A 5852-nucleotide genomic window follows, 5' to 3' on the forward strand; every position below is an offset into this window, starting at 1 on the left:
AAGCCCTCCATAGTTACCAGACTGCCAACCAGCGGTGCTTTTTAGTGAACGCCCGTGCTCCGATGTAGCGCAGAGGCGCAGCGCCTGTGTTGCAGCTTTGGTGGAATGCGTACCGAGCTCGAGGTTGTCTGAAGGCTCCGCGTCTCAACACTTCTGTTGATTACACTCTCGAGTTTTTGGGTGCACTGTAGAAAACTGCAGGTAAACTTTTCATCAAACGGTGCGACCGCGACCTCGTCATTGTTCAACTGTGGTTCATAAAGAGAATAGAAAGGAATTCCTTTCGTCGTTATAAACACATACGGAGCGTTTGTTTCATCGCATGCTATAAGCGGAGAACTCGAGAGTAGGCGAAGAAAACGAGCCTCTAAAAAAGGGCGCAGTGGCTTCCAGAGCGCTCACGGCGCACGGACGTGTTTAACGAGCGCTCTGGCACGCTGCGCGAGATTCTATTTCTCGGGCAGGCGAACTTCGGCCCACCCATGGGCCCGCCGTTCCCCGCTATTATCGAGGCACACGTCGCGCCGAGAACGCTCGCGCACATACGCAGCTCCGGCGTGAAATGCAGCAGTCGAGAGAGAGTGCCGGCGGCAGTACGTCTGCCCCTACGCGAGGTCTCCCGGCCGCGTATTTCCATTTCAGCGTACGTAGACGCATCGGCCGCTAGTTGCGCTGCTTGTCTGCAACGTCACATCCGGCGTTGTCATGACAACATTGAAACGCCGCTGCTGGTGTGCTCGTGTTTTGCTTGCAAATGGCTGCTCGCACCGTGAGTCGATCGGGCGACTCCTTCGCTTTGCTTACGCTTTTTGTTCACTGAGGCAGTTTGCCCTGCAATCTCCTTTTGGCAAAAAATAACTTCTGTTCTGAAGCCCTCCACTTCGGCGTTCCTTCAGAAGCGGAGAAATAGGACAAGCGAGGGAGATGCCGTGTCACAGGCTGCTGCGAACTGCGATGTGACTCGTCTATTATTCTGCGGTTGAGTTACTACTGTTTGTTGCGAAAGGTTGGTCGCAACTTCATATTTTGTACCATGGCTGTGTATCGCGATTAACTTCTGATCCGATGGAAGGAGAAGAGCAGTGCATTTGCCCTAGCGACATTAGATTACCGCTCTTGCTAGAAGCAACACGTTTCTCTTTAGTGAGCTATTCCTGCGTTAAGAAATAATACAATGGATTGGATGGTAGTCAGGTTGGATGCTAGCTTGTGACAGGGGTTCGGGCCAATGACATATGCACCTTCAACTGCACGCTTTCTGAGGCTACATTTTTCCTTAAGGTGCGGTTGCGGTGTTCACCGAGATGTGTAGATCTGAGAGCTACTGTATCATTTTCTCAAAAAACATTTCCTTTACTCAAAACACATTCTTTCACATTGCTCCACATAAGCAGACTTAAGTGCTTACCTGCAAGAAAAAAGCACAACTGACTGGACCAGTTTGTGTACGTTTTGTGTGTACTCGCAAAGTGCGTGAATTAGTTGCAAGGTGGTAAGCACCAAACATTCATGTTACTAACATTGTCTATGTGCTAACAGATGCTGCTTGTTGAAATTGCTGCAGAAAAGTGCAGCTTAGATTAAATTTTTTTCCTTTATTTGCAGTGATTCTATGCGAGGAGCAAGTTTGGTCTGCAGACAAATTATTTCATTGATAGACAGGTCACCTGTGAGCCTTGAGTAGCTCTGTTAAAAGAATGAGATGTGCTGCAGGTTATTTTCAGGGTGCCCTCTATCTCCTCTGGCTGTGGCTTGTTTCTCTGCGATGTCTGCTCTCACAGTATTACATTGCCTCAGTTATGAATGCTACGGATACCGAGTAACTGTACTCAGCTTTTCTTTTTTACTTGCAGGAAATGACACCTCAAATTGCGGCAACACAAGTACAGGGTTGAGCAGAGGTGATTTCAAGACTTATCATTTCATGAATCTTAGATGCCTGCAAAGCCTTTTAAACAATTTCTATTCATTGGGGCCATTGTTGCTGGGTATAAAAACAGCCATATGCAATAAAGCTTCTCACTGCCGGGTCCTTTTTTTCTTTTGCGGATTTTCTTGATTGGCTTCAGTCGTTTGTGGCAGTTTGGCAGCTGTAACATTTATTGCAACCAAAGATTGCTTGCTTTGGCTATATTTAGTTTTATATTTTGTGTGTGTGGTAGTCTCCTTTCTAAGGAATCCAATTTTTGTGTGTATGAACAACTGATATATGGCCACAGTGCACTTTAACTAGTGTATTTCCAGGACATTATTTTAAATAAACCCCGAATAAACCCCCAGCTGAGTGTTTGACACTTAGGTTACCCTTGTCATGCACAGCCTTACACGTGCCATGCTGTACTTGTCATATAGAGTGCATGCAACAATAGCATAAAGTAACTGAAATTAAAGGAATGTTGTAATTGAGCATTTTGAGGCACAACTCCAATAGTTGTCCGATTCTAGCTCCTGTGGAGGGGCCGCATGTATCCAGTGCCAGACCTGGCAGAGCGTTCATAGACGGCCAGGCATAAGCACTACATTTTGGATCTGTTGGGCTGTTGTAGAGCTGTTACTCGAATTCAGCATACAGTAAGGCTTTTGGTGCTTTGGAATGTTTGCTTATCTTTATTTACAGTTATTCATAGGCCATTCTTGTTTGGTGACGTGCAAGCTAATATAGATGTCTTTTGTTTTGTATAGCTTAAATGCGCATGCCGTGATGACATTCTCTTACAGTAGTGGTAAAAAATGTAGTAGTGTACCAAATTCATACCAATACATACATACTAAAGAATGTCAATACATACACTTAAACATCGGACATGCAACAGTTAATCACTTTACACCACTATGCACAAGAAAGCCAGCAGAGGTAAAATACAATTTCACAGTAACTTAGTGACACCTTCCCTGCAAAAAAAAATTAAAACTCAAATGTGTTTCAGTATAGAAAATAGGGATGTTGTATGAAGACAGGCATACCGCACATCAAAACAGAATGAGAGGAAGGCCGTGTGTATTCACCTCAGTATGACCTGCAATGCACAAGGCAGAGTCAATGATAATTTTGTAAAGTGCGAAACTAGCTCCGGTGAGCCTCCAATGGAAAAGGTTTCAGCATCTTGGGAAGAGACCACAGCTGAGGGCTTGTGAGGTCCTTGAAGGGAGGAGCATTTATCGGAAAAGTAGATGGCTACTAGAAAAGAAGAGAGTGAGCTGGGAGTTCTTGTGGTGAGGATGTCACCTTTTGTTGCAGCTCACCATTCTGGTCACCACTTTCTGTTGTCATTTCATCTTTTGTGCATACAGTGTCTGAAGGCATCTGCTTCAGGTAGGGAAAGTAAATGTGTCCAGGTCAAGTACTTTTCTGGAGTTGGTGGCACATCTTCCACAATGTCTTCGTTCAGGTGTTATCAGTCTTATTATACGTATTAATCGTTTTGTGAAACATCTTGATTGTCAGTGCTACAAGTCATTATTAGAATATCTCTCCATCAAGCTCCTGGAATAAATTTCTAGCAAATATGGTTCTGACGCCAGTGCTGTTATAACCTGTTTTCTCCTCTGGCAGCACATTCTCCCAGCTTTTCAAGCATTAGCCACTATTTTTTTATTCTTATTTGCATTTGACTTCCAGTGCTTCGTTACATTTGATGAAAGTTGGATTGTCCCTGCTGCTAGAGAAAAAAGCTTCTCTACCTGTTCTGGATATGACAATCAAGGCAGCTGCTGATGGTGTGTGCACTCATGGCTGTAATAATTTCACTTGCGTTTCTTCATTCAATTCAGTCATCTCCAGCTATACTTTTCTTCAAAAGTGGTGCATAACACGTCTTAAAAGCTCTCTGCATTGCTTTGTATTGGCAGTGCTCAAGTATTTCAGCATCAGTTAGTCGGCAAAGGTATCAACAGCCTACCTGAGTAAGGCGCTGCATTCTTTTTGCATCACACCCATGGCTTCTTACATTTTTGATGACACTGACTAATGGTTCTGTACCATTCAGTGCATGATAATTGTCGGCTATAGCAGTTCAGTTGTGGACATTTACAGTAAACTTGTTTCACTGAATTTCACAATTTTGAAAGAGTTTCACGGCCATGTATTGCAATTTTATACTGATCAGAAGGGGTTGTTGCAAACATAATTACATGAAAAGCTGATTTCTGACCTGGGGAGTTTGACTCTTGGCCCTGTTTCACTCTGACTGAAACATCTGTATTTAGCTTGTTGCAGGTTGCTTTTCCACAATCCTTTGCATCACTTTAAAGAGCCTTTGACTACCCTCTGGTCAAAAATGTGTTACGCCGAGGTAATGTGTTGTCATCCCTGGAACACACAGGCGCAGATAAATTTTCGAAAACAGGTATAATAGTGAAATGACACCTGCCATGATCATATAATTTCTTCGTGTTTGTCTCATTTCATGCCGTCATTGAGGTTTTCCTTCCTTCCACGTGGCTGACTAGCCTGAGCAGACGAAGTTTCCCTTCTATTTTAGCTCAAGGAAAATTTAGTCACACGCCTGTATCGTAGCCTCTCCTTGACAAGCACTCTTATCTTGATCTTTGCTACTATGAGAATTTTGGTCTTCCGTGTGCTTTGTTTTCTTTGCAGCCCGAAGTTGTAGGTTGTTGTATCGTTCATTCTTGGGAGTCAGAAGTTTACGATTGACCTCACATTGAAACGGGCTCCGCCGTGTGTGCCTAATTCAGAAAACGCCGGTAATCATTCAGCGTGTGGGGCAGCACAGAATGGTTCACCGTGCTTTGTGGTAAATATAAATATCAGCGCTCTCTAAAATGTTTAAGTGTGAAGACTATACAAATGATGGAACACACAAAACACGTTAAAGCATTCATGGACTATGGACAATAAACCAAAAATTTCGTTTTTGTGTGGAGATATCTGCATGGAGACGATGTGATGCCAGAGGAAGTATGTCATTGTGGTCTATGTTGCCACATTGGTTGCACCTGTCGTTCACCTGCCAGCCAGGATAATTGAGGCCATAAGTAGTAGCATGCTGTGTTGCTAGAAGCTGTGAACCATCATAGGCTTACCATTAGAGCTTTGCAGGTCATACTGAGTGTTAATGTACAAATTCATGCGGCATCAACATGTGACATAATCAACTGTAAACCAAACAAAGTGCACAAAATCTAAGTTGTAACCAAACTTAGATTTGAAAACATATCTTCAAACCGTTAAAAACAGCAGGCACGCACAAACGTTCAGGAATGGCATTATCTGAGTTGTAACCAGACTCAAATTTCAAAACATCTTCAAGCCTTAAAAACAGCAGGCACGCACAAGCATTCAGGAACGGCATTATCACATGAGAAGCTGTATTACCATGAGCACCTATTATCCTTCGCTAAGAGGTAGAGGCAATGCTTTCGTTCCTGATAGGAATGAAATAACAGCTGAGTAAATGTGTAACATTGATTTCTTTCCATCCGCCTTGCATTGTCATTCTCTGCTTAAGGAAGTCAATGCACCAACAACTGGGTGATGGTGTTTAAATGTTCCAAACTCTTTTTACTGCACTTCTTTATGCTCGAGTGCTCGACTTGGCAGAATTTCTCTCATATACTCATACAATCAAACCTCATCATTACAGGGGAATCAGAATTTCTTCATTGTAACTATTACGTTGCTATAAGCATTTCTACCCTAAAAAAGCAGTTTGGCATGTCAGTAAGGTGTACTCTAGACAGAATTAACTGAAAAACAGCCCTGGTGCTATTTTCAGTGCGAGATGGTTTACTACCTTATTTGGCGAAAAGTTTTCTTGTGCTCAGTGCTGAACCAATGCTATATGAAAGCATTTGTTCCTAACCTGGTCGTCGTAAAAATTCCGACTCATGTC

General features: G+C 43.2%; 1 long non-coding RNA gene across 1 annotated transcript; it reads left to right on the forward strand.

Moving 5' to 3' along the window:
* Positions 1 to 834: 834 nt before the first annotated feature.
* Positions 835 to 3953, forward strand: LOC149344364 (uncharacterized). The gene is made up of 3 exons (XR_016282765.1): positions 835 to 1006; positions 1854 to 1901; positions 3850 to 3953. It is a non-coding gene; the product is annotated as an uncharacterized LOC149344364 (long non-coding RNA).
* The last annotated feature ends 1899 nt before the right edge of the window (positions 3954 to 5852 follow it).

Source organism: Amblyomma mixtum, chromosome 5, assembly GCF_055824585.1.
Source record: "Amblyomma mixtum isolate Tamu chromosome 5, ASM5582458v1, whole genome shotgun sequence".
Lineage (NCBI taxonomy): Eukaryota > Metazoa > Arthropoda > Arachnida > Ixodida > Ixodidae > Amblyomma > Amblyomma mixtum.